At 37.8% G+C, this 27,721-nt stretch overlaps 2 long non-coding RNA genes across 2 annotated transcripts in view; both read right to left on the bottom strand.

The window, feature by feature from the left end:
- Positions 1–374: 374 nt before the first annotated feature.
- On the bottom strand, positions 375–2,742 carry LOC143723268 (uncharacterized). The gene is made up of 7 exons (XR_013197076.1): positions 2,654–2,742; positions 2,052–2,095; positions 1,834–1,896; positions 1,546–1,616; positions 1,326–1,361; positions 648–672; positions 375–449 (listed from the first exon to the last, which is right to left on the bottom strand). It is a non-coding gene; the product is annotated as an uncharacterized LOC143723268 (long non-coding RNA).
- Positions 2,743–12,240: 9,498 nt separating this feature from the next.
- LOC143724017 (uncharacterized) overlaps positions 12,241–27,721 on the bottom strand; it is a 148,042-nt gene continuing 132,561 nt past the window's right edge. The window contains exon 4 of the long non-coding RNA XR_013197216.1: positions 12,241–12,395. This is a non-coding gene — a long non-coding RNA (uncharacterized LOC143724017). The remainder of the gene's footprint in view (positions 12,396–27,721) is intronic.

Below are 27,721 nucleotides of genomic sequence, written 5' to 3'. Positions count from 1 at the left end.
TTCTGCTTAATCTGAAAGAAATTCTGATTGGAAACATCACCCCCCTTTTTGTTAGCGGCATCATTCTTTCATATGCACATGTCCGTCATGGGGACTGCATTGTTAACAGTCACACGGTCAATCATGTGCATCCAAAGCAGAGAAAATTCATGGATAGGAAAAATTCAGAAAAAGAGGAAAGGTAGGATCAAGAATTGAGCAAGCAATGAATTAGTATTATAGGTTCCAAGCATATACAGTAACAATAATGGGTGCCCTATCTTATACAGTCTCCATTGATGCCTAATAAACATTGATACAAGTAGGCTATGGTTAAAGTGGTGAACTTATAAAGTCTTAATGCGTTGAGAAGGGAAAACAATTTTTTTTGCATTTACCAATAATGGCTGCCTTTTTAATTTGGTCAAGGGCGACCAGCTGCTCCCCATCCCCTCTGGTTGGCTTCCCACCTTAAAGTAATATTTCAAAATTATTATGAAAGAGGGGTAAAATGAAGGTGGTGAAAACAAGAGATTTTTTTATATACACATCACTTTTACTTGAGGTGCAAGGAAATACAAAAATGGCAAGTAAAAAAGCGATGGTATGCCCGCACTGACTTTTTTCTTTTTTTCAAGGACAGAAGAGATTAGGAACATGTTTTGTACCATTCAGGTTGCTTTTCAGCAAAGTCTCCAAATCAAAAGGTGCCCAGCAGCAGATTCCACACCATGGCAGTAGCAGAGGTGGCAAGGCGGGCTGCTTTCCATGCTTCTGCCTGGCAAAACACCCCTTTATAAATTCAATCTGAAAAATAATTTCACATCACAATATTAATTTATTGGCAACTTTTAGAAAGGTTTTTATGTTTCTTATTGATTCTTATATTTAGCTTCCCAATAGTTAATAGGTTATGATGTATAAATGCAGATTAATGATAAATATATGAAACAAATTAATCATTGCCCTAAACCAGGGATCACCAACCCTCCTCCTGGAGAGCTACTGTCCTGCAGACTTCAGTTCCAACACACATGCATGTAATTATCAAGTAACCCTGAACAGCTTGATTAGCTGGTCCAGGTGTGTTTGATTGGGGTTGGAGCTAAAATCTGCAGGACAGTAGCTCTCCAGGAGCATGGTTGGTGACCCCTGCCCTAAACGTTATTAAAGGAGAGGACAGGGTGGGGGGAAGGAGGAGGTTGGATGGAGAGTAGGGAAGGAGAAGACAGTGGGTGGAGAGGAGCGAAGGGGGGCAGGAGGAAAGGATGATTGTCTCGTATAACACTAATTGGCTTCTAAAAGCACACAGCTTATACCCATCCTTACTAAATAATGTTACTCACCTGTGTTTTCGCTGATGTCTCAGCTGTTGCTGCAGTCTTGTTAGAGAAGAAAAACATTGTTAAACTCAACAATTGTAAAACTTCAACAATTTTAAGCATATGGGGCAAGTAAATTACATATTACCACCAACTATCCCAACATAAAAATCCCTATAGCTCAGTTGGAGCCTTAAGTAAAATAAGTACAGAAAAATCTGAGGTATAAAAGGGTTACACACACCTGTGGTGTCTCTCGAAAGCGCTCAGTCACCATGGGACTCTCTTTAAAGGGCTCGGTCTCCTCTCTGGAGTCTAAGAGAAGAAAGAAACTTAGTAAAACTCTACAACAATTTTTATTCATCCAAGCAAGCCACTATAGATTCTTATTTACAGGGGGGGCTTGGAAAACATTAATAATGTCAATAAATTAAAGTTACATGCAAAAGTAATCAGCCAAACATCATAAAAATCCATATAGCTCTGTTTGAGTAACAAGAAAAATAAATAAAAATGCAAGGGGATTACTAACCGGTTGCACTTCTCCAAAAGTCGAGAAGGGGGAATCTAGATCCACCACAGGACTCCTTCCAGTCTTGTTCATAGAAGAAAAATACAGTTATTCTCTTCAATAAATTAAAGTGCAAATACATCAAATTATTAACACTATCAATCAGCCCAACATCACAAGTCTCTACAGCTCTGCTTGAGAAACAATTTTAAAAAGCAATGAAAATCAGAGGAACTTACCTTTTGAGCAATAACGGCGAGGTCACTTTTCATTTGAGGGATTTCTAAAAAGAGGTTTAATAAAGAAAAAACAATTACAATCACTAAATCAAAATAGCACCCAGCAAGTCTAACAATACTCTTCGAAAGACATTTCCTGCAGCTGTGAACGCAAGCTACAACCCTCCAAAGCCCATTCATAAGGCTCTGCAGAGGAAACCTGGTTGTGAACGCAATTTAAAAATATATATATTTCTCCCAAATTCAAATTCCCCAAGTTTTTTTTTTCTCGAGCCGATTGCCTTCTTGCGCCGTTGAAGGCAGAGAAGTGTATGTAACGTTAAGTTACTCACTAACTATATTCTCTAGGCCATGACTTTTGTGAACCCTCTACGAATTTCTCCAGAAAGAGACAAATAAATATAATTCTATTTTGAATCTTATCAACGGCTATATGAGCACCAACACTACCAGCTAACAACATAGCATTTATTTTGCCAAACACGTGTTAAACTTTCAGCCCATACAACAGCCCATTTCTAAGTTTATACTTCTCTGCCACCGCAATATCCATCTCCAGAAAAAAAACCCTGCTAATAAATATTAAAATTAGGAATACTTACGATTGATGATAAGTAGGACATAGCAGATCTCCAACGCTGATATCGCCATTTTTACTCCCAGCCGCTATCTTTCGGCGCGAATCGTCAAATCTTCTTCTTCTTCTTCTTCTCTTTCTATGGCGGTTGGCAACCAGCTTTTTGGTGCATTACCGCCACCATCTGGACTGGAGTGTGGATCAATGAGTCAGACTCCTACACTGTAAACGAATCAGACTAACCTTTTTACATTCTTTTAATTAACCCAGTTGTCTTTAAAAAAGAAAACAAAAAATTAAAACACATTTCTCCAGACTCTCTTTGCATTATATCATGTACATTTAGGGAAATCTGATTCTCACCTAGTTGTGATAACAATCTTTGTCTAGCTTGATGGTATTTAGGACAATTCATAATTACATGTTCTACTGTCTCTTGACTATTGCAATATTCACATTTTCCATCAACATGCTTATTCATTATAAATAACGTTCTATTTAAACCTGTATGTCCTAATCTTATTCTAGACACCACATCTTCTTCGCGCCTTTTTCTGTATGTATTCCTGCTCTTTCCCACTTTTCCTTGAATACTATACAAGTATCTCCCATTTTGTTCATTGTCCCAAAGAAACTGCCATTTTTCATTAATTTTAGTTTTAATTATACTTTTAACTTCAGCTTTACTGTATTTAATATCCATCTCTATAAAAGAATTCTCTGCTGCTTTCTTCGCACATTTGTCTGCCAACTCATTACCTACGAATCGTCAAATGTCAGGCGGGTGACGTTATGAATTAACTACGCGGCGCTGTAGCAGCCATGGTAGCAGCAGAGTGGAGTTTTTTTTTTTTTTTTTTTTTTTTTTTTTTCAAAATTACAGAGTTTGATATCAAGTCCTTGACACATTTCTTTTACACATTTTCACATTTGATAAGTATAACTTGAAACAACAATAATTTGGACAAAAATTAAATAAAAGAAAAGAAGATAAATGGCATCGCAAACATATATTAAATCCATTTTGCAGAGATACAGATCTTTGGGCTTTTCGATTTTTTAAAAACTTTACAGACTCAAAATAGATGCTTGTCTTCAAATTCATTAACCACAGTGAAATGCTCAGAGATGGATGATGATGATGATGATGATGATGATGATGATGATGATGATGATGATGATGATTACTTGAATGTATGTTCTATGTTCTTTTTTTGTTGTTGCTACATTTAGACTTTAATGACCTTCCAGCCATATTCATCTAGAAACTGCATCAAGACAACACAGAAAACATTGCATTTTGCATTGCATTTGGTGGATGTAACGGTGAATGTGTGGATGCTGTAATGTGAATCTGGAAGTGACTTGAAATTGGAAAAAGGGCTTGATTGACAAAATAAAAAAACGACAAACCATTTTGTTATTTCCTTCTTTTCCACTATCTTCATACAAGAAAGAATTGACCTTGTAAATGTAGCTTTCACATAGCTTTCCATCTCCTCTCACTTAATTGCCATAATTAAATTCCATAACATGCCAATTACATGTGATACCAATTTCACATGTTCACACATACAGTTCTTGCATAATTTCTTTTTTTAGTTAGTTCTTATTGCCTTGATAATAGAAAATATGAGCTAGGCATCATGTATGACAGTTGCCAAAGTGAGGTGTGAGCTACAAAATGACCAGATCCTGCCATGAGCTAGGAGACATGTATGCACATATAGGGCTTATATGTGGATATAAAGAAGCAATACAGGAGACCTATATGACCTGTATATGCACATATATGCACCTCAGTTTTGCCTATATGTGCCATATATACTCATATATGCAGCATATATATTAGCATATATGTGCATATATGCTGTATATATGCAGCATATATGTGCATATAAACTGCATATAGGTTTCATATATGCGCATATATCCTCATATAGTTTCTTTCCATGTGGGTTTATAAGCATAAGGTGGCAGCCATTCTTAATCTTCACTCCAAAATTTTTTTGGGGGGATATTTTTGGCTTTTTTTTTTGGCTTAAAAAATGAATAATAATTTTATATATTTCAATATTTCAATATTTTTATTTTATTTTGCAGAGTACTAAATTTACAAAAAGATGATGTTCGATTTAAAAGAAAATGCTTCTACATCCAGCTTTTTGTACATTCGGTTATGAAAATGTATTATCCTTTTGAAATTGTATTAAATCTTTTGAGTAAACTTATATTTTACAACTTCAAATCAAAATTCCTAACAAACATTGTTATTGTTAACTAAAACTATTAAAAATTATTTTTGGTAATTTAAAAAAAAGAAAAAATAGAATAGAAAAATAATATAGAAAAATAGAAATGTAAAAAAATAATAATAAAAATGACAAAAGCATATAACAAAATTACTCAGAAAGATTTAAATGAGAATTTGAAATATAAAAATAAAGGTTATTTCAAAATAATACCAAAATAACACTGTAGCAAAGAAATTTAGTTATAATTGTGTTGCACTCGCTCGTTCTTATTATCTAAATTGAATAGCAAAAAGTTGTAAAAAAAAAAAAAAAAATTGCGTTGAAAGTAAAAGACCCACGTGAACAATGAATGACGGTGATATATCATGACAACAACATCACTACAACATCAATACCTGAGCTTATTCTAGAAATAATACTCATGTGAATTTGTCAAACGACAAACGACTTCAATTTTGATCGGAGCTGTGTGTGTGAGAACGTGTTAAATATCTTTCTGCTGCAGAACATTAATCTGAGCCTGGGTGTCATGGAGGGAGGTGGGCGCGGGGTTGTCCGTCCTCTTTAAGGTTTTCCTCCCATTAGCCCAGACTCATCAAGGAGATTAATTGAGCCCCAAGCGTGCCAGTCGACACATTTGTCAGGCCACTCATCCACTAATACCATCCTTACGATCCTTTCTTCTTTCTCAGTTTCACTATCCCTCTCTTTTTTCACTGTAAAGACACAGGAAGGTCAGACCGAGCATCAGACAGACAGGGATGGATGGGATGTGACTCATGGATTGTCCTGAACTGGTCATGATGGAAATTGAGTACTTTTGTTAGGGGACATAAAAGGCAGTGTTGGTTTAACAAAGAGCTGAGCTTTTTTTCTGAGACTTTGAAGTGACATTAGGATAATTAAGATTAGCTTATAGGCAGTTGAAACATCAAGTGGAAATAAATATGGGTAGAGAAGCTGAAAACATTTCTGATATTTGCAAAGACAGTGTACTATGCAATGTGCCAACCCAATTTTATCCAATTACCAAAATACATTCTCTTAACACAGTTTATTGTTCATTTACTACTATTAGTAGCCTATCGTATATTTATCCCCCACAAAAGAGTAAACAATGAGCAAAAATACAGCATCATCATGCCCCCATTCAGATTTTTTTTTATGTTTACTTTGATGTGTCCATTGTAGACAGCCTCAATCAGATGTGACATGTGATGTCATGTCAAAAAAACAAACACAAAAAACAAACAAACAGCCAATCAGTGTTGCGGTCATGAGTTTGTATACTTAATGTAACCAACTAACACTTTTAAGGTTGAAATAATCTTGGATATCTCACTACAGCTGATGTAAATCTGTGGTCACATTAGCAAAATTTTACGGGCAAAAAGGACAATTTTCTATGGTCGATAAAGTTGCAATGTTTGAGGCACTGTTCACAGACAACAACTTTAAAACCAAGCAGCTTTCAGTTGGTAAACAGCAAATTTCTGTGACCAGCTTGAATCTATTGCAAAATCTGCATCTTTCACCCTCACAAAAAAATCTCAATCGTATGGATTCCTATTGAAATGATTGCATTTTGCCTGCAAAAATTAATAGAAAAATGGTAAATGTGACCTTAAAAAGATAGGGCATAAATAGGGCATAAGAACATAATAACATATGTTTATAGGATGATGGAGAAAAAGACTTAAGTAGGGTCTATCATGCTACACCATCATTAATGTTTTAAGCAATATATTTTATGTTTCTTTCTCTATATTTTAGGCTATAATAGTCTTAAAGAACAGCAAATGCACAAGGTGAATCATCTGATGAGACTGTCCTTGTGATATACAGCAGTAGTCCTGAGTCATGGGCACTCACTTCAGCAACCTGAGAGTAACCTATGCGAGACGGAACACAAGGACACAACTGTCCAGTCCAGCATCATGGTGACTCAGCGTCTGGTTGCTGCGTTTACAAATACACAAATGGATACACAATGTTATCTCTCACTCTCTTTCACACTCTGTCATTCCCTGCGTCTGATATTTCCCTCCCAAAATAATAAATGTCCCACTCTTGTCTTCGTTCATCCAGAACAACATACCATCTCTGACTAAAATCCCACAACACCTAGCAGTTTATTTCTTTATTATGAGTGGAGATAATTTGTTGACACTCTTCATCCCCTACTTTGTAACAGCAGTTCTCTTTCTAACATTCGTTCGGTATCTCACCTATGGGAACACCTCTGGCGTGTCCGATCATGGAAGCATTAATGACACCACGTCTGCCAAACGTGGCTGACCAATCGCTGCAGCGATCAGGGAGTCCCGCCTCCCTGAATATAAACCGCAGCCATCTGCCGTTTCGTCATTCTTGCTTTCTTCCCTGTAGAAGATTTTCGTAAGCTGTCCTCAGCAGATTTAAGGAATTATTTGCTCAACAGTCCCTAACGCAATAGTTCCTCAAGTTGTTGAGGGACTTTGTCAATTAGAGTGAGATAACTAATTCATCAAGGTGAGTTTTCTTCTCTAAGTTTGCAGTTTTTTCCAAATTTTTTTGGGGCGCTCACCACGCACCAAAAGAAAGAAGGAAAAGTACAGCTCTCGGATTGCAGCATAGCGCCGTACTAGTTTTCACATTGTGGTGGACTTACCGTACAAAGAGGGTGTAGGCCCTATCATGGCCACTGCGAAGGAACCGGAGAGCCCCGGAGAAAAAGGTCGACCTCCACAGCCTTGTGCTTGTGGAATGTGGATTTTGGATGTGAATGTGGATTTTTGACAGTTACTGACAGTGTTTCTAGCCCTGAGACATGTTGTGCATTTTCTCAAAAATCATAATGTATTCGTCAGGACAGACAATACAACAGTGATAGCCTACATACATCGCCAGGGAGGAGTGTGTTCTCACAAGCTTCTCATGCTAGCAAAGGAACAGATTTTGCGGAGCAGCAGGACCCCCCTGTCATTACGCGCGACACATGTTCCAGGAATAATGAACAGGGGAGCAGATCTTCTGTCCAGGGGAAATTATCTGTACGGGGAGTGGAGATTCCACCCCCAAGTAACCCTCATAATGTGGCAAAGATTCGGCCGAGCTGCCGTAGATCTCTTTGCATCGAGCGAAAACGCACATTGTCCCCTGTTCTTCTCTCTGGCCGGCAATGATGCACCGTTGTGTGTGGATATGCTAGCCCACGAGTGGCCAAACATATTACTTTACGCGTTCCCTCCGTTGAGCCTGATTGAGCCAAAATTATGGAGGGTTCGCCAATTCAGACATGTTGATTCTGATCGCGCCATACTGGCCGGGGAGACTGTTGGGGGCGGAGATTGCGCAACTGCCAGTGCGCAGGGACCTCCTCTCACAAGCATGGGAAGATATTTTCTACCCCTCCCCTCAGAAGATACTGTAGCTCCCTGGGCCTGGCCCGTGAGAGGCTGAATCTGAATGCAGTCGGGTTGCCTCCGAAAGTGATTGAGATGATTCAGAACGCAAGGGCTGCCTCAACACGTTCTTTATATAATCTCAAACGGAGGATGTTTGAGGCATGGTGCGCAGAAAGGAGCATCGTTCCTTTCATGTGTTTAATCTCGGACCTGCTGTGCTTCCTACAGGACCTTCTAGATAAGGGGAGAGCCTTTTCCACGGTTAAGGTTTAACTGTCATATTGGTCTTGACTCGGGTACTATTGGCCAACACCCTCTTGTTGGTAGATTTATGAGTGTAGCACGTAGGCTATATCCAGTGTCTAAGCCGCTGGTCCCGCCCTGGGACTTGCCCGTGGTTCTGAACGTGCATTCTAAAGCCCCTTTCGAGCCCATTGAAAACATTGCCTTGAAGCTGCTCACTTTAAAGACAGCTTTGTTACTTGCTATCACCTCAGCAAAAAGGGTGAGTGAACTACATGCTTTATCAGTTCACCCTTCATGTATGATGTTCGCTACGGGTGGTCAGAGAGTGACTTTTAGAACTAACCCCGATTTTGTTCCTAAAGTGTGTGATCACTAGGGTGCAGTTAAATCTGTGGACCTGCTAGCGTTTCACCCACCACCCCTTTCATCTCCAGAGGAGGAGACGTTACATGGTTTATGTCCAGTTCATACTTTGTATGCATATGTGCAGAGAACACGCACACTACGTTAGAGCAACTATTTATTTTTGGTCTGACTCTTACAAGGGAAAAATCTCCCGTCAATGCCTTTCCCATTGGTTTGTGGAAGCTATTGTGTTATGATACAATAAAGCAAATATAGAGCCCCCAGTAGGACTAAGAGCACAATCCACTAGAGGTATGGCTACTTCCTGGGCCCTGTTTAAAGGCATTTCCACTCAAGAAATTTGTGCGGCAGCCAGCTGGTCTTCTCCACACACATTTAGTTGTTTCTATAGACTGGATGTGACAGAACCCTCTCTGGCCCACTCGGTCCTGGGAGTGTGCAGTCAGGTGGTATAAGGTGGTGTATTCCTCATATTTACTGTTTTCACCTCTGTTTGGAGCGGTGATTCAGATAGTATTACCCACTTTTTCATTTGTCTGCTTCATCAGCATATCGGGAATACGAGAGTTGTCTATATCCCTTAGGTGAGATACCGAACAAATGTTAGAAAGAGAACGTTAAGTTACTGACGTAATCCCGGTACTCTGATAACATGAAGTGAGGTATCTCACAACATTGCCCTCCTTGCCTGTCCCGCACGGAGAAGAGATAGGCGGAGAATGACGAAATGGCAGGTGGCTACAGTTTATATTCAGGGAGGCGGGACTCCCTGATCGCTGCAGCGATTGGTCTGCCACGTTTGGCAGACGTGGTGTCATTGGTGCTTCTGCGATCGGTCACACCAGAGGCATTCCCATAGGTGAGATACCTCACTTCATTTTATCAGAGAACCGGGGTTCCGTCAGTAACCTAAAGTTATTATTAGTTGATTTAAAGGGATAGTCCACCCTTTAAATTATGAAAATTCTGTCATCATTTATTCACCCTCATGTTGTTCCAAACTTGTATGATATTCTTTCTTTTGTGGAACAAAAGATAATACATTTTAAAGATTTAAAGATGTTGGTAACTAAACAGTTTTCATTACTATTGACTTCTATTGTATAGACAAAAAATACAATGGAAGTCAAAGGGAACTTAAACTGTACACATTACACATGTAATAATTACACATTATTATGTTCATATGAAGGCATGCAATACTTTGAAATTTAAAAATTTTGACAGTTTTCTTTTTTCATGTTATTGTTAGTTATATTTTTGCAAACATTTAATAAATATTGACCTCATCTTCTTCACATTGTGCTTGTCTACGGTCTTGTATTTCAAGTGTGTAACATATTAAAGTCAATCAAAAACCTCCATCTGCTTGTACCTGACAAAAGCCCCCATCACGTACCCCTGAATCAACTACAGTTTACGCATCCAGAGTCCTTCCGTCGATTTCACAAACTGTCCATCGTTCTTAGCTAGGTTGGTAACTTTTTTGCTAGTGCCCAATGAGATGAGCGAAAGAAAACACGGAGGGGAAGCGAGGCAAAAATATCCCATTAACTCAGGAAATTGGTACAAGCTGTGCCACAGCACAATGCAATCACCTTTCCCATCTTAACATCTCCTGTCCCATCACCCTCCCTTTCACCTCGTCCAACAAGTGGTGGAGTCATGTGCACTTTGTTTCCTGGCCGACCATTACAGATCTCGATGGGCAGGTCAGATGGGCAAATAAACATCAGAAATTAGCAACTAAAGATTGTTCACCTAAAAATAAGAACTCGGAAATTGCATGTCTCCTGTAAAGTTTTAACAATTCTCAGATTACAAAGTCTCCAATAAAAAAAATAAAAAAAAGAATTTATTGGTGAACAAAGCTGTGTTTTCATTCCAATTGCTGATAGTCATGTAAACCACTAGTAAAAGTAAATTTACGATTTTATTTATTTATTTATTTATTTATTTGTAGTTTGAATAATTGGTGAATGGCAGACAAAACAAGTAATGGAATGCCAGTCAATGAGATCGATTTGAAATACACTACATCTATGAATTATTTACAGCTTTATATCTAATTAAATATACTTTTTCTAAATATAAATATTCTGATAAAATAATAACTCCAAGGATAATAACATTTTTAAATGAATAAATTAAATAATGAAAACAGTAGGAAATACACACTACTTTGTTTCACTACTTTGTTGCTCTTTTGGGGGAAATTTACTCAATCTCACCCTACTGAATACAAACAAATGTGAGTGTTTTTTTGTTTGTTTCTTTAATTTTGGAAACTTCATATCTGTTCATATCTTGTGTTTCTATCCTGCAGTGTGTGGTGCAATATCCCTATTATACTGTAGCTCTGCTCAATAGTCATACTGTAAGTTAACAATTTTCTCATTTGTTTCTAGAGAAGAGTAGTCTAAGATTACGTTGTTGCTTAATAAATGAAACATAATTGAAAGCTTTTAAGTCTTCTGAGCTCTGAAATAGCAACCACAGAGTGATAACATTTTCCTCTGGGTATGTATATGAGACTCATTATTCTGTTACTCTGAATGAGGCATAAAACCAAAACAATGCTCTTAGAACTGTCTGGCCTATACGATCATCTCCAAAAACAAACCACAATTTGTCCTGCTTTAATGAGCAGACACTGGACGAATAGCACCACTCTTGTTTATACCGATTTTGAATATTTCACAGTTTCATCAAGGTCAAAGACGCTGTAACATCAGTTTAAAACACAACTATAAAGAGACTGACTGTAAGAGCAGTAAACATTTGGATCTAATAATGTATTAATTGCTACTAACAGGTTGATTACTACAACAATTATCCATGTAATAAATGACTGTTTTATGAGAGATTGGGAAAGAGAGCAAGTGTAATTATCTGTGGAAGAGAGTATGTGTGGTCCCACAGCTCTGGCTCTAACACAGGCCTCATTACTCTGTTTAGAGCCTTAAAGAGCCCCAAAGGACACACACATACAATCCGACCTTCATCACATCATTACACTCATCTCAGTGATCAGTTCAATTCATTTGCACCCACAGCAGCAGTTTCAGTCAGGCTAGATTTATGTACTTATTTTACACACACACACACACACACACACACACACACACACACACACACACACACACACACACACACACACACACACACACACACACACACACACACAGACACACACACACAGACACACACAGACACACACAGACACACACTTACACTTCACAAGCTATCTCACTAGCTTTTGGCTCTGTGTTTCTAACAGACTTTTTAATTAGAAACCAGAGGATAACAACAGTAGCGATTACTCACAGTTTGCCTTTTGCCTACAGGAGGTGAGGGGGGAGGGGGGGATGTTGCCGTTATTTAAACACGTCGCATTGGATGATTCAGTTCAGCTGTTTCTCTGAGACCAGGTTCGATAGTGCCTTCACAGGATATTCTGCCATCTTAAGTGAGATTCCAATTCAAAGGGAGTGTATGTTCAATCCGAAAGACACTGCAAAATGCACAGGGAAATGGAGAGGAAAATGTACCCATCAATCATCGAGCACTAGTACAAGACAAAGTCTGGCTAAAATAAATGTGGTATTATTCAGTGCAATTCACCTCAGGTGTGGTTTCTACATTGGTTTCAGAGGTAAAGCACTCAAGATGCAACCATTACAACACCATTATCATGACCATGACTAACATACAGTAAAGTTGGGTTAATACAGGTAATGTGAGACACTTTTTGATCATTTGTCTTCGGCATTGTTTTAAAAAAAATATCCAAATGGCTACATCAATGGTTGTGATATATACATATCAATGGTTGTGATATATATATATATATATATATATATATATATATATATATATATATATATATATATATATATATGTATGTATGTATATGACATATATATATATATATATATATATATATATATATATATATATATTTCAATATATAATTCCATCAACTTCAAAATACACAATTTGCACATCTTATTTTTTTATTGTGTTTGATGCCATTGAAGTGCATATCAAATGAACCAATTTTAATCAAGTAAAGTGAACTTCTACAACTATCTCCTGCTCAGCATGTAGGATCAAGTGAACACTTCATAGGGACCCTGTCAATTGGATCGTAATTATAAGTTATCATGGAAGTGATAGGATGAGGACAGTCACAAAAACCCTTAAATTAATTCTGCTCATGCCACAGGTGTGTGACATTAGAGATTAAACAGTGAGACTGCATGCTACGCTGTTGTAACGCCACATGCTATGCTAATCAAACAATAAACTCCCAAGATTACGAGGTTGTGCCTTTTAATGTCAAACGATTTCAGATGATAAAATAGACACATCACTGGACGACTCTCACAGATGTGCATATTTTGTAATGGACCAGTGACCCTGTCTACATCAACCCATCACATCTGTCCAGTACGGCCTGATTTGGTTTCACAACCCAGGGCCCGTATCCGCTGCTGGGCCCTGCGGATAGCAAGTTCCCGGATCTCCCGGAGCTCTGTGAGGGATCGGAATTCCGGCTGAGTGGAATTTTGGCAGGAGGGATGGTTGGATGATCTAAAGGAGTGCCTACACCCACCCCTCTCTGGAGCCACGCTTCTCCCGTAAAGGGTTTTCTTCGTCTCTGATGGTTCTTGCACCACGTTGCCTGTAGCATTCTCTGGACTTTTACAACTTTCAGCTGGATGAGTTTATTGAGGGTATCATCCTCTCCAGTTAAGTCTGATCCCACAATGATGTCATCAAGACCACTGCCTGTGGAAGGGCCGCAGTGTCTGTACTTTATGTGGGAGTGTCAAGGTCAAAGTGAGAAAATCACTTTATAATCACTCTTTTTTTGTAATGATAGGGCATCTAGAGAAGTAGTCAATGTGTTTATGTGTTGTATGTGTGTGTGCTCATGCATTTAACATTTCTGGAAAATGGCCTGATAACTGTTGCATTAAATTTTCAACATTTGTCAAATTAATATGTTTAGAGAGCTAAAATTCAAATAAACCATATGACACAAACAGACCATGAATTTACAAAGCACTGCGGTATAAGCAAATTTTCACTCAAATTTCCACAAGACTCTTTTATGGGACTCAGAGGCCTTATTTCATAGTATTGAACGACTGATCAAAACCGTTCCCCTATTGTGCTGATTCAAAGAAGAAAGCCTCAGAGCTGAACTTCACACCCTGCGTCTGGAGTTTTAATAGGCTGGAGAAACCCCACCTGCCCAGCAGAGAGAACCACTTCTGGAGAGCAAGAGCAGGAAAGGTCCTACTGTTACAACAGAAAGACGATAAGAACAAAGGAGACTTTCTCAGAGTTAACAGAATTTGATATTCAAAATAAAGTCAGTTTTAACAAATAAGGATAATTTTGGCTAATATTTTATGATTCGGCTGTCAACTTTTTAAGTTGCAGATAATATTTCTAGAATAATAAAATTCTTGATAAGAAGAAATATTCAATTCATGAACAAATCATTATTTTGGGTCAGATCATTTTAGTGAAACTGGTTCAAAGTTGATCTGAATGATTGGTTCATGAATTGGACTGATCAATGATTTCTAACGGTTCTTGCACAAAGCTATAATTTACCTTCAGAAGATGTGGATAAAATGCATGCACTTTTGAGAGGTTTATGGTACTTTTGCAACCATTTTGAAGATTGAAAACGTTGTTCTATATAAAGGAGAAATTCTGAAATTGCTGCTGGTTGCTCAACATTAGAGTTAATAAATGATGACATAATAATTTCATATTTTTTTGGGTAAACTCACTTTAAGGATCATTCATAATGTTTTTCATACCCTGTACAGAGCAGTGCCAGTTCAAAATATCTGCTTCAGTTCCAACGGCTTGCATCGGTTTACCCACCAGCCCCTCTTTTTCTAATTTATTTAAACAAAGGTTTACTTTCATCAATGAGTAGGGCTTTTTCATCTACAACTTTTTATCTGCTCCTGACTGTGAAAATTAGGAAATGTGTCATTCTGTTCTATCAAAACTTCAGAGAGATGAGGTAAATCATTGTCTCCACTAATTCAACTATGATCAGAAACACCCAAATTTTACAACAATTCAAGGACAGATGTCTTCAGAAAGTATTTGTCTTTTCTTCATCGTCATGTCCTCCATTTTCACTTCAAGCACGATTATGTGGCAGAATAGCCTCTTTTTCTATTTTGAGACGTTAAATGGATTTATAAGAGCTTACGAAACATAGAGAAAAAAGCAACAGAGCTCAACCATCACACCATACATTTGCACTTTCTCTCGATTAGAAACAAACTATTGGCAAAAAGGTGCTAGCCTTCATGTAGCAGTCAGTTATTCTGTATGGTCTTAATGACCATGCATGCAGTGACCCGTGCTAATGGTGCAATAGATTAACTACAACGGTCAGCCTTTCAGAGGGTCCTAAACTATTCCAACGCAATCGATTCTCAAGAACGCCTGTGAAATTGAACTGTCAGGTGTTCCGTTGGATGCTGATATGATATCGATTCTTCTTCTTTTTTCCCACAACACAGCCTAATAGAGCTGGGACGCCGCAGACGTGGCCACAAGCCACAACGCTGTGTACTTTACATTGCTATTAAAAGAGCCTCTCAGAGTAATTTTGAATTTTGGGAGACAGCGCATGCATATGTGGATGAGAGGGCAAAAGACAAAACAGGAGGTCAGGGAGGTTATCTGCAACAGGAAATGTTTGTGTATTACATGGCTTAACCACACGTTTGTTTTTTGTAGCTATCTGTCAATTAGTAAGGCTTGCTAGGAGAGGCAGCACTAAAAAGCACATTGACATTGTGGAGATGAGGCTAGTAATGAGTGCAGATAAAGGCTCATATTAACACTAGGCTGTGTCATTACTCTTTTTGTCAGGTTCTGCCCTTTACCCAGCCTAGAATGTGTGGAGACAGACAAACACTGACCATAGGGCTGCTCAGTTTTGTTTATAATAACTCTAGTGTTCATTTTCAAGGGCACAAAAATGTTGTTTGAATTCACCTTCATTATTTGGCAACATGTTTTTACTCCCAACTCCTCGCATATTGATGCTTGATTAGGACCCCCTTGGTGTCACTTTTTAATGCACAGGGTCCCCTCTAGCATCATACACTGATGCATTGGGCATGGGTATTGGTATGTTATCGTCATGATTAAATTATAAATTGGGTTATAATTTTACCATTATACTATGGGGCAGTTGAATCATCTAATCTGGTTGGTAGACGAACGTTATAGGATGTTCAATTATTTTAAGGGAAATGCACGACTAAAGTAGTTCCAGGGAGGTCTTGACATTACAGTTCCATATCACTTCCCAAACGATTTCAGTTATTTCAAAAGGTCCTTACAGTCCACAACAGCAAAACAGCCAAACCCCACAACAACATTGACCAAGCAAATTAATATAGTAAACAATAGGATAAAAACAACTAATTATTTCCATGTTTTTTGCCACAAAATTATGTTTTATTATGTATGGAAAGCATACAGTCTTTCTCTCCAGCTCTCTCTCCAGCTCTTTCTCCCAATCAAATGCACGGACACACACTCGCATAAAAATGTGTTGTCAGCGCTGCTCTGATGATTTTATCAGTAAAATAGTTTAACTTAAAAGCTACATGATATTTCTCACTAGTGGATAATAACAGTGCTGTTCTTGGAGCAGATAAACTTACAATGACAATGCTGAACACTGTTGAGAGACGCACAAACAAAGACTTTCTGCTTAATCAATCTCTCTCTCTCTCTCTCTCTCTCTCTCTCTCTCTCTCTCTCTCTGTCTCTTTCTATAACTGCATTAATAACTGCATTACACTGCTATTAGTGGCTCAAGTCTCCCTTTCTAGCTCTAAAATTATGTTTTGGAATTAGCAACGGAGGCTTGGGATTAGATGAGTTAGAAATTAGTCCCACACACAAGAGCATTTTAAGGACAACAACCTGACGAATGACTTGAAATACATCATCTGAACAATGTTTTGAGGTGTGGTAACCGTAGTATAAGCTGAATAATTGACTCAGTACATTAAAAATAATGTACACGCGATGTGTAACGGCCACTCCGCTTCACTCACATTACCACTTTGGGTGTGTATAATTTTCCTAAAAATTGAATGCCCCCTTCATCAATTATTCCTTACTTGTGACATGTTGAAGTGTGATTAATTTCATTTAATCATAATTTAATTTAAAATTATTTGATTTTTGTTTTTATTTACACGTTTGAACACGTAACCTAAGATCACCTCTAATTTGTGTGTTATATAATATAAAACACAGGAGATAACAGGCAGATATAACTACAGGCACAATTTATTTAAAAAGTATTAAATACATATACAAATATTCCAAATGTTCAGAGGCCAAACGTTTGATTTTTTTTTTTTGTAAAGAAAAGACACAAAAGTGATCACTGTCTCCATCTACCGTAGATCCTGTGCACATATTCAAATATTGCCACCCGAAGAAGCGTTGGCTTCAAAAGACTTGGAATGAAACATGAGTTATTTGTAACACTTTTATACTGTTTTTTTTAGGGATGCAACGAAATTTCGGCTGCCGAAAATGATCACAATGGTATTTTTTGTTTTTGGTCGTAAGAGAAAAATGGTCGAAAATATGAGCCAAAATTATATGCTGTATACATGAATATAAGATGATGTCACCAACGTCTCCTCACTGACGTCACTCACTTCTAAAACTTGTCTTCCGCCATTTTGAGTACCTGATTCGGCAAGATCGATACGTCAGTCGCAAAGGAACTAGAGCTTAGATTATCGGCCCGAGCCCGAGCTTGACCCGGCCCAACAAGATATTTCCCGTCACTATCCTCGGGCCGGTTCCTTGATCTAGAGACGTGCACTCCCAACGCAATAGAGCGCGGCGCGGGACCAGATTTGATGGCCGAGTGCGAGCGATAATGCACTCACTCTGTGTGTGCGGGTTGCGGAGAATAAAACAATTCACGGGACTCCCGCAAACTAGAAATATCTATGAATAAAACATATAAAAACTAATACATTTTTGTACATTACAAAATAGAAACGATTTACAGGCCAGAATTTCTTTTTATAACATGTTTGCACTTTGCAGCGTTGAGCGATTTAGCCAATCACAGACATATGTGTTGATTTCTTGAACGCAAAGGCCAATCAGAAGCATTTAAGATAGACTCCCCTCACTGCTCAAAACTGACTTTTTGTTCAGAATCAGAGCTGAATTCTGTATGCTGGCAAATCCTCTAATTATAACAAAAAAAGTGTATATATTATGAAAGATTTATTGTGCAGTCAGCTTCATTGATAATAATAGAGATGTGTGAGATCGCGATGAACTGAACTGAACTAAACAGCTTTTTAGGAATTAAGGGAGCGCACTTTGCGCGCATTCAGTCATATCATGCCAAAGATGCACGCAGTATCTGCTTGCTTTTATGTTATAACAGTGGTTTGTGTGTGCAAACTCTCTGTGCAGTGTTCATTTTGTCTGTGGTGAGTGGATTTAAATATATTGTTGTTAATGAGCTAACGCCGTGGACGATTAATATATCTCTACGATCTGCTTTTGAAGAAATGTCGAACCGTTAGTATCGTGCATTATATCAGTTGCATTTCTGGCGCCTCCGTCTCAGCATAGGCTACAACGCGACGTATATTCACATCAAATGTTAACGCAGAGGAAGGGACACTGCAGTTCACAAGTTAATAATGTGCATGTGCTTTAAAGCCTTGCCGGTTAAACAAGTAATTCACTTGTTGATGTGCGGCTCTAACGTGCTGTCTAACAACAGCGCCTGGTTACTGAAACAAGTTATCTTTCTAGTCTTATTGCGCTAATACTGTCACATACACACAAGGTTTACATAAACAAAGTTGGTTATGTATAAAGTGAAACAAACAGAGAGAATTGAGAGAAAATCTGCTAGTCAAATGTCAGAGGCTGGAAGTAGTTACGCAGTAGGCCTACGCACCAGGTATCGCGTAAGGATCACACCCTAACGATGATATTTTTTTAAAGTACCGTTTCTTTTTGTGGTAATCTAGTTGCGAAATGTAGTCTTTCGTAGCCATTTACTGTATCCATATGAAGCTCTAAATCGTAGCAAGCTAGATAGCTAATGTGTGTCAGGTACTCAAGATGGTGGCAGGCAACTGGAAAAAGAGCGGATGACGTAAGAGGTCACATGACTGACATTCATGAATATAAGCAGGTAAAATGACACTACCCTCTCATTTACTGACCCACTCACATGCTCTGATAATAATAGCTTTGAAGGACTATACATTATTTGGATAATTGGTAACAAAAATAAATCTGTTTAAAAATCTGCTTCTGATGCATAGAACTGATTAAAAAAATTATTTTTATATTTAATATTGAGATATTTTTCTGTCAAATATTAGAGAGTTACTTTCAATAAAACTGTTTATTTTTTTTTATTTATTTTTTTTATTTAGCATCATTAGAATTATTGAATTTAATTAAAAAGTCTAATACTGATACAATTATACAACAACAACAACAAAAAAATAAGCACATTTAAAATCCCGTTAATACATACATAATTTAAAAAAAAACATTTTCAGTTTCGGTTTTCAGCTAAGTGCATCCAGAATTTTCGGTTTCAGTCCAAATTTTTTTTTCCGGTGCATCCCTATTGTTTTTTGTCAGTTTTCTTGTGACTGTACTTTTATTTGCCTGTTATATGTTTTATAATGTTGAGAAGTGGATAGGTTTAGGGTAGGAGTTGAGTGGACTTAGTTGCTCCAACATATAAAAGTACAAATATTTATAAAATCATTTCTACTTTTACAAATGCAAATAATTAAATGTGTCTTGATAGGATGCATAAGGAAACTAACTTAAAGCAATTGAGTACCCTGCATGTGGAAAAATTAAGCTAGAAGGGAACTCTGTGCGTTAAAAAGTGACACCGAGGGGTCTTGGCCAAGCGTCAATATGTGACAAGTTGAAGCGAGAACGTGTTGGTATTTGTAGAGCTATCGATGACTGAATATGTCCTATGAGCGTCCCCGACATATCTGTATAGGTGTGAATGCCATGAGACATGCCCATTCAGCTCACATGCACTCTCTGCAGATGAACAGGAGGTAATCTGGTGTTTAATTGCTCAGTCTAATTCAATCTATACCATAAAGGGAGAAACAGTGGACAGTACCTTTAAGTTTGAGGTCAATACGATGTTTTTGAAAGTCTCTTATGATTGACAAGGCAGCATTTATTTGGTGAAAAATACAGAATGGTGAAACATTTTATTATAATTGAATTTAACTGTTTTCTATTTTAATATATTTTAAAATGTAGTTTTAAAATGTAATGTAGTTTTTTCCTGTGATGGCAAAGCTGAATTTTCAGCATCCATTACTCCAGTCTACAGTGTCACATGATCCTCTGCTATGCTGATTTATTAAAATTGATTCTAATGAATTGCTGATTCGTTGTAATAAACTGATTGTTTAATAAATACATATTATTATTATTATTATTATTAATGTTGAAAACAGTTGTGCTGCTTAATATTTTTGTAGACGCTGTGATACATTTTCAGGGATTATTTGATGAATCGAAAATTCAAAACAACAATTTATTTGAAATATAAATCTTTTTTAACAATGTAAAATATCAATTTGATGCATCCTTGCTGAATAACAGTAATAGTTTCTCAAAACAACAACAAAAAGTTACTGACCCCAAACGTTTGACTATTTTAAGTTAGACCATGTGTTATTATGATGTTAGCTGGAAATACAGATTACAGTGCTCCTCGATTTAATATTCAGATTTAAATAATTTTAGGCAGAAGAACACCTGTAATAACTCAGCATACTCTCGTTGCTGGGTGTGAAAAATATATCAGATATAACTGACTTATGCCCTTTTACACGCATATTGTTGCCACTTTAGAAAAGCACTGTGTAGAGTTAAACTAAAAGCGTCATTATGTATTATTACAACAATCTTTTGTTAAAAGCTTTTTCAGTTTCATTAGAAACCATGACTTCTTGACACTTGCAGAGTGTGCACATTACATGATAGACAGCAAAAAAGTGCATGTGAGCTGCACTCATTCACCTTACTGTGTTGATCTGATACATTATTTGACATGCTGGGGTGCATCTCTGTACATGTCGATTCTCTAATCATTCCGAATCTAAACATTCACAAACTATTTACTGAAAGTCATTCCCTAATGCAATAAAACACACAGAAACATAATGTTCTCTAACAGCCGAATTAGAATTGCACAACTTATATTTGCACTTCTCCCAAGTCCCATTGGATATTCTGTTTTACCCACACACATGAACACACAAAGGCTCTACACAGAAGAGTTTGTCTTTTATGCTCTCTCTCTATGTGGTCGTCCAGTGTCATGTGGAGGCGTATGGAGAGGAAGTGAGGGGCAAGACTCTTTCCCCTTAATTCAACAAACACAAACACACTCACCTCACATACACACACTAACACACTCTCAATAACAAGTATATCACGCTGACCCGGCCAGCAACTGTGTATTTGGCCTCTACTCACTAGGACACAATGTAGAAAAATAACCCATTTCCCTCCGCTCTTTGCACCCATCCCACAATGCAGCTTGTAAGCAGGCTAGGAAGGTTAACTAACTAAAGGCCAAGGGATAAATTAAGCTAAGATGAAATTATTAATTTAATGAATAGTTCAAACTAAAAATGTAAATTATGTCATTTACTCACCTTGATGCCATTCCAAACGCAAAAAATGTGATTCGTTTTTTATTCATTATTATAATTGTTTTTGCAAATCCAGCCCATTTCCTTTCTTCCATTTAATGAAAATGAATGAGGATGAGCTATTAAATGTCAAAAGAAAATCATACAAGTATAATAAAAAGACCATATGATTAATTTACTATTTTGTAAGTTTACTAAAACGATTTCTTATCAGATGTTATTATTCACTATTATTTCAGTGCGATGTTAATAGCTGCAACCACATAATTGAATCAGTGAGTTGAAATTTAGATCCAGACAAAATCAATTCCTCGAAAAGATATGACTCAAAAGAGTGATTCATTTACAAATTGTGAATTTGCAAAGGAGCAAATAATTCAATAATACAAATAGTAATAATAAAAATACTTATATTTGGTGAGTAATTTAATTAATTTAAAAGTGTTTTCGCCTCTAAAAAGGTTCAACTTAATTGTATATATAAATAAGGTCACCTCTGGTCAATCAACTCGGTGGTCATACTTTTTAAAACACAAACTGTATATCTGGCAATCTGTTAAGATGAAATATCTCCTGAATTCATGGCCACTCAAAAACAGGTCTGCCAACTGGAGACTAATGAGAGACTCTGTGTACAGGAAGTGCTGCTCATAGACTTTGGAGGTTTCAAGCCACAATTACATATTGTGACAAAAATAATCCCCTTTTATGAAAAGAACAGGGCTCAGGGGTGAAAACATGAATAAAGAAAAAATAGTGAATGAGGGTGATCGAGCAGTGAAAGAGAGAGAGAGGGTGACGGATATGAGAATATATGGGATTGTGGTATGGCCTAGATTACCTCATTCCAAACCAAAGCCACACGTTCAGGATCTGGTGCCAAACCACCTCATTCTCTCTCTCTCTCTCTATCTCTCTCTCTCTCTCTCTCTCTCTCTCTCTCTCTCTCTCTCTCTCTCTCTCTCTCTCTCTCTCTCAAACACACACACACACACACACACACACACACACACACACTTTCTCACCGCATAAATGACTACCCAATGAGCCCAGACATATATGACATGATCAATGTATTGCACTCAGTCAGTTGGTGACACTGCTCACCCTGTGGTTGTCCAGTCGGTTGTCCTCTACAGTCGAGGGAAAATTGAGACTATTTCAAGGCCACTCGATCATTGCCGCTATGTACTTCCAATGTCTCCTGCTTTTCTTTTCACAACTCCTTTTTAAATCTCCCTCCATCTGTTTCTTTAGCCCAACTTTATCCCACTCACCGAATGCCTCTTCCTTTTGTACACCATGCTTTCACATTCCCAAAAAATACCTTTTTACTTTTCACATGCTGCCTGAAATATAATGAGACTGGTGATTTAGCATTGTATCAACAAACTCAAATTGTAGTCTGACTCTATTCTGGTATGGAACATCCAATCAATTCCCAATGGAAAAAAAAAAGTGAAATAGATTTAACATGAAAATATGTTATTTAGCTACTTAACACTGTTTTAGTAAACTTGCATTCAAGTCTGGCTCTATTTTGCAAATATTATCTCATTACATATATCTAAGTGAAATAAGATATTCAATGAGGAAAAAAAATCTTGTTGCATAACCTATTTCACTTGAATATAGGTAAAATTATGAATTAAAATGGTTTGTGAAAGCTCTTTCATGTCAACGTGGCCTGTTGAACACTAACACATTCAAGCAAGAAAAGAGTTGAGAGTTGAGACTAGAAAAATTAATAATACAGACCTGAAATAACAAATTACCTTTTATAAATTACACAACACATTTTCTCAATTTGTTCCTGTTTGCTCTGTGAATCTCATGTATTCAGGGATCACTGGACATAAAAAGGCGGTGTTTCCATTCTGCCTGTTTTGGATTTTTTCAGATAATGTTTGCTCTGCTTTATTTATTGCTGAATTGCTTGCCTGACACAGTAACATTTACTTTAATAGGGTGAGTTGCATGGTTAGCTCCAAATACCAGCCACCCGCATCCTCTTGCCAAGCTGAACAGACTGCGCTCAATACAAAACTCCCACATAGAGAGGTGGTGTAGAGAGGCTGGTTACAGTGAGCCCAGCGGTCTCTGCTTATGGCATTTATTAAAGAAATTACCAGAGAATCCGACAAGCCCCAGTTAGCATATGGTGCGGATAGTGCACTTCATATCTAAAGACAAAATACTGTGATTACCTTAGCATCAAAATGATGGTTTATGACATGTGCGTTTCAAGAGGACCGATCTTGGCTGAAATATCATCCAGCACACAATTTACGCACTGCCACCTGCACCGGCCAAACCGATTTCCCGCTGGAATCCCAAACTTCTTTTTATTATTTGCGTTCCCTGGCTTTTATTGGTTGTGATTGAACATCCGTCAAAACTTCTGACTCCGCCATCTATCTGTATAAGAAGAAGAAAAAACGAGCAGCAATAATTTCACCAGGATGGCCTAGGATGCCGAGACAAATAAACAGTAAGAAAAGAAACCTGACACAATGCTTTTAAAGACAGATCAGAGAAAAGCAGGGAATAAAAGAGCTGAAGCTGAGGGAGTATAAATAGGTAGGTTGTTGTTGTAAGAGACAGAGGAACCGAGTTTTCTGGGGACTATGGCGAGCCAGGGGGAAATTACGCGTGGCCGGTGTTGGAGGCACTACAGTGGCGAGCAGCGGCATGAGAGATGAGCAAAATCAGAGGTTTATTTATAAAGCTCAGTGTTTTATGGCAGAGAAAATATGCCCATGTGCTGGAGTAGAAACAGGACTGGGCTTGGACGAGGAAAGAATGTTGCAGAGCCGGATGAGGAGTATGAGAACATACAACAGGTGTCGTTACCTGAACACCAGTGAATACACACACAAATAACATATTTAGTCATATTTTTGGAAACAACACTGGGCTTGTAGTTGCAAAAAGGCTAAAAAAATCAGCTAAAATGTAATCTCTTGTTACCAAGGTATTTAGTCATTATTTTGGCAACAGAACACTTTCGTTCCAGTGTGTCCTGGACCAAAGCCACTGTAAGCAAGATTTGGAATGCCAGTGGGCAGGAAATAAAAGTAGAGATAGAGATAGAGAGAGCAGGAAGAGAGCATGACTGTTCTAGCATCAGGTCAAAGGTTATCGGGGGCAAACAGACACGACTGCATCAACAGGACAATGACACAGGAGGTTTGTCAACTAAAAATTGCTCAGATTGCCGAAGTGGAAGTGAAACTTTCCTCCAATAGGGCATTTTGGTGCCCCATCATTTTTTAAAAGCATAAAAAGCATAACTTCCATTTAAAAATAATCATGTATTTATTATTTTTGCAATAGTAAAGCATTGTTTTATATATAACATTTGGTCTACTTGTCTAAAAAGACTTTAAGAGGCCCAATTTTGTAGCCTATTTATAGAAAGAGCCCATTAGTGTTTTGCACTATCATTTTTTTTTTTCTCATAAGCAGCCTCTGAAAATTGTCCAATGATGGTGCAATATAACTGCAACTTTCAAAATATTAGAAATTGCATGGTTTCGCTTCAATAGCATAACTTGAGGAAGGGCCAGACCTGTCTGAGTTTATCGCCGCTGGAGTCAAAGATAATCTTTGCTGGTCATACGGAAAGAGCCAGAGCCACTGTCACACTTCTCCCGAACTGCTTTCTGGACACAAACTGTCTCTTTGACGGACACACATGTGCACCCTCAAGATCTTCGAATGGAAATGGAGCACACATACGCCTGTCTGATGTTTAAAGAGACCATGGTCCACCATGACCAGTCCAGTCTGGCATTTGACAGTAGAACTCTTATCTCTGAAGCCAGGCTGCATGTTGGACATGGTTCCATGTCTGTTGGGTGCAGGGAGAGAAATTCTCACATGCCTAGGTTAAAGTTTCGAGTCAGTAAGAGACATGCAGTTATGTACATGCATACTACATATGTAGTATGAACATATGCTCATAGTGAGCATACTACATGAAAAATTGTACAGACCCCATACATTTGAATAGCAGGTTTAGGTATGTTTAGTGGAAATTTCTAAACTCACTAAACGAACTGCGATTTCCAAAATGGTTGAATACAAGCAGTTTTGTCACAATTGCATCAGAAATGCAATTGAAATAACTTACCTTAAATGGGGAGGGGGGGGGGGGGGGGTGGTCTTTGAATATTGTGTAGACAACGGGGGGCCTTTGAGTAAAAAAAGTTGACAACCACTGTCCTAGATGCCAGACTGAAAATGTCTCGGTTTTCTCAACATACTTTGTGGACTAGGACTCTAAATGAGGTCACTCTTACGACTGCCTCTAGAAAAACATATTCCATATGGTCTCCAACTTTCTGCATGAGGCAAATAACCCTCAACTCTCTGTCAGGGGGTGAGTGCAGGTCAAGTCTAATCCATGACATTTCCTCACCCTCTTCAACACCCTATAGAAACGAAAAGTTGTACAGTATATGCCTATGAACTCTTATTACTCATTTTAAAGGGATACTTCACCAAAAACATGTACTTGCCCTCATTTCCTTCCAAAGCTGTGACTTTCTTTCTTCTGTGGAAACCTTTTTTTTCTTTTGTTTTTTTTTATACACTGAAAGTCAATGGGGTTCAACATTTTGTCCGATGTTGACTTTCACTGTATGGACAAAAAAGTTTTTACAAATATCTTAATTTGTGTTCCACAGATAAAACAAAAGTCAGATTTGAAATGGGACGAGGGTGAGTAAATGATGACAGAACATTCATGTTTGGGTGAACTATCCTCTTAAGTTTCCACTTAACAATAGCTTCTTCATTGAATGTTAAGCTCAAAGACACTCTAAGGACACTTCATAACCATAATAAACAGAACCAAATCTCAAAGACTTTTCACGTCTCAGTCAGTGTGACAGCAAATCTGTCTGTGTCTTCCAACCATTGCAGGTAGACACTGAACATACAGGTTTTTAACCTCTCAATCACAATTGATTAAATGCTTTTCCTCTTCCACTGTGTACAGTAGAAGCAGTGGCATATGGTTTTGACTGAACCCCTTGATGGGGTTTCTGTTTAAATATCCCCTGGTAAGCCAGATGGGCCTTATATTAATGGAAGCCAAGCGGAACAGAGAAAATAAGAGAGGGAGGAGAGAGTGATGGGAGGGCGTAGAGGGATATGAGGCATTCCACAGCTTCAATGAAGTGCATTCCAGTAAGCCGAAGTTTGGTAAACCTTTGTAAGATTTCCCCTCATCTCCCATTCCTCAATGGTAGCAATTTGCAAAAAATTATATCATGTTTGATAATTCCTAAGATGTTGTTGTATCCAGAGGGTTTTATTTAATATATTTTTTAAGTGCAAAAAAAATGCATCTACAGTACTTGGAGATTTCTTTCAAATAAGAGGCAAGCAGAGATCAAACACTGCAGTTTCTCCATTTACTTGGGGAGAAAAACAAATCCATTCCTTTCATTTGAACAGCTTTGCTCCTTGAGGAAATAGTTGGGGCTAGGAGCTGGCCGAGCGGTTTATTTATGCTAGCTGATTAGCTGGCGATGTTCAGCACAGGAGATCGAAGGCAAGGAACGGCACCAGGGTTTGATGGACGTGTCTGGTTGGGCAGGGCGGAGGGGTTATGGTACAACGCTTTTAGGGGTAATGAGGATTAATCAGGATTAATGTTAACATTGGCACACACTGCTGAGAAAACACAAGATTAACGCAGCATACTGACACTGTTCACATCGTAAACTCACAAAAGTGCTTAAAAAAACTGACCTCGGGTCAGCACGAGACTCTATCATATGAGCTTGGCACAGACTGATAATCAAGCACACGCATAAGCTCTGCATGAAAAATTTCAGCGGTTAAGGGTGTTGAAAAACTGGAACCAAAAAGAATATTCATGACTTTTTAATTTGCTCTTGTAACTGTAAATATTACACTAAGTCCATTACACATAATTATAGTTCATTTTTAAATATTTTGGTAGGTGCTGAGTGGAACAGTAATAGCTTAGTTCGCAGTAGTGTTAATTTTGTTAAATTATTTTTAATTTAATTTAAAAATAACCTAT

The sequence above is a fragment of the Siphateles boraxobius genome, unplaced genomic scaffold (assembly GCF_051911475.1).
Source record: "Siphateles boraxobius isolate OS27281-9 unplaced genomic scaffold, OSU_SipBor_1 7, whole genome shotgun sequence".
NCBI lineage: Eukaryota > Metazoa > Chordata > Actinopteri > Cypriniformes > Leuciscidae > Siphateles > Siphateles boraxobius.
Note: the sequence above shows the minus strand (reverse complement) of the source record. Positions and strands in the feature narration are given on the sequence as shown.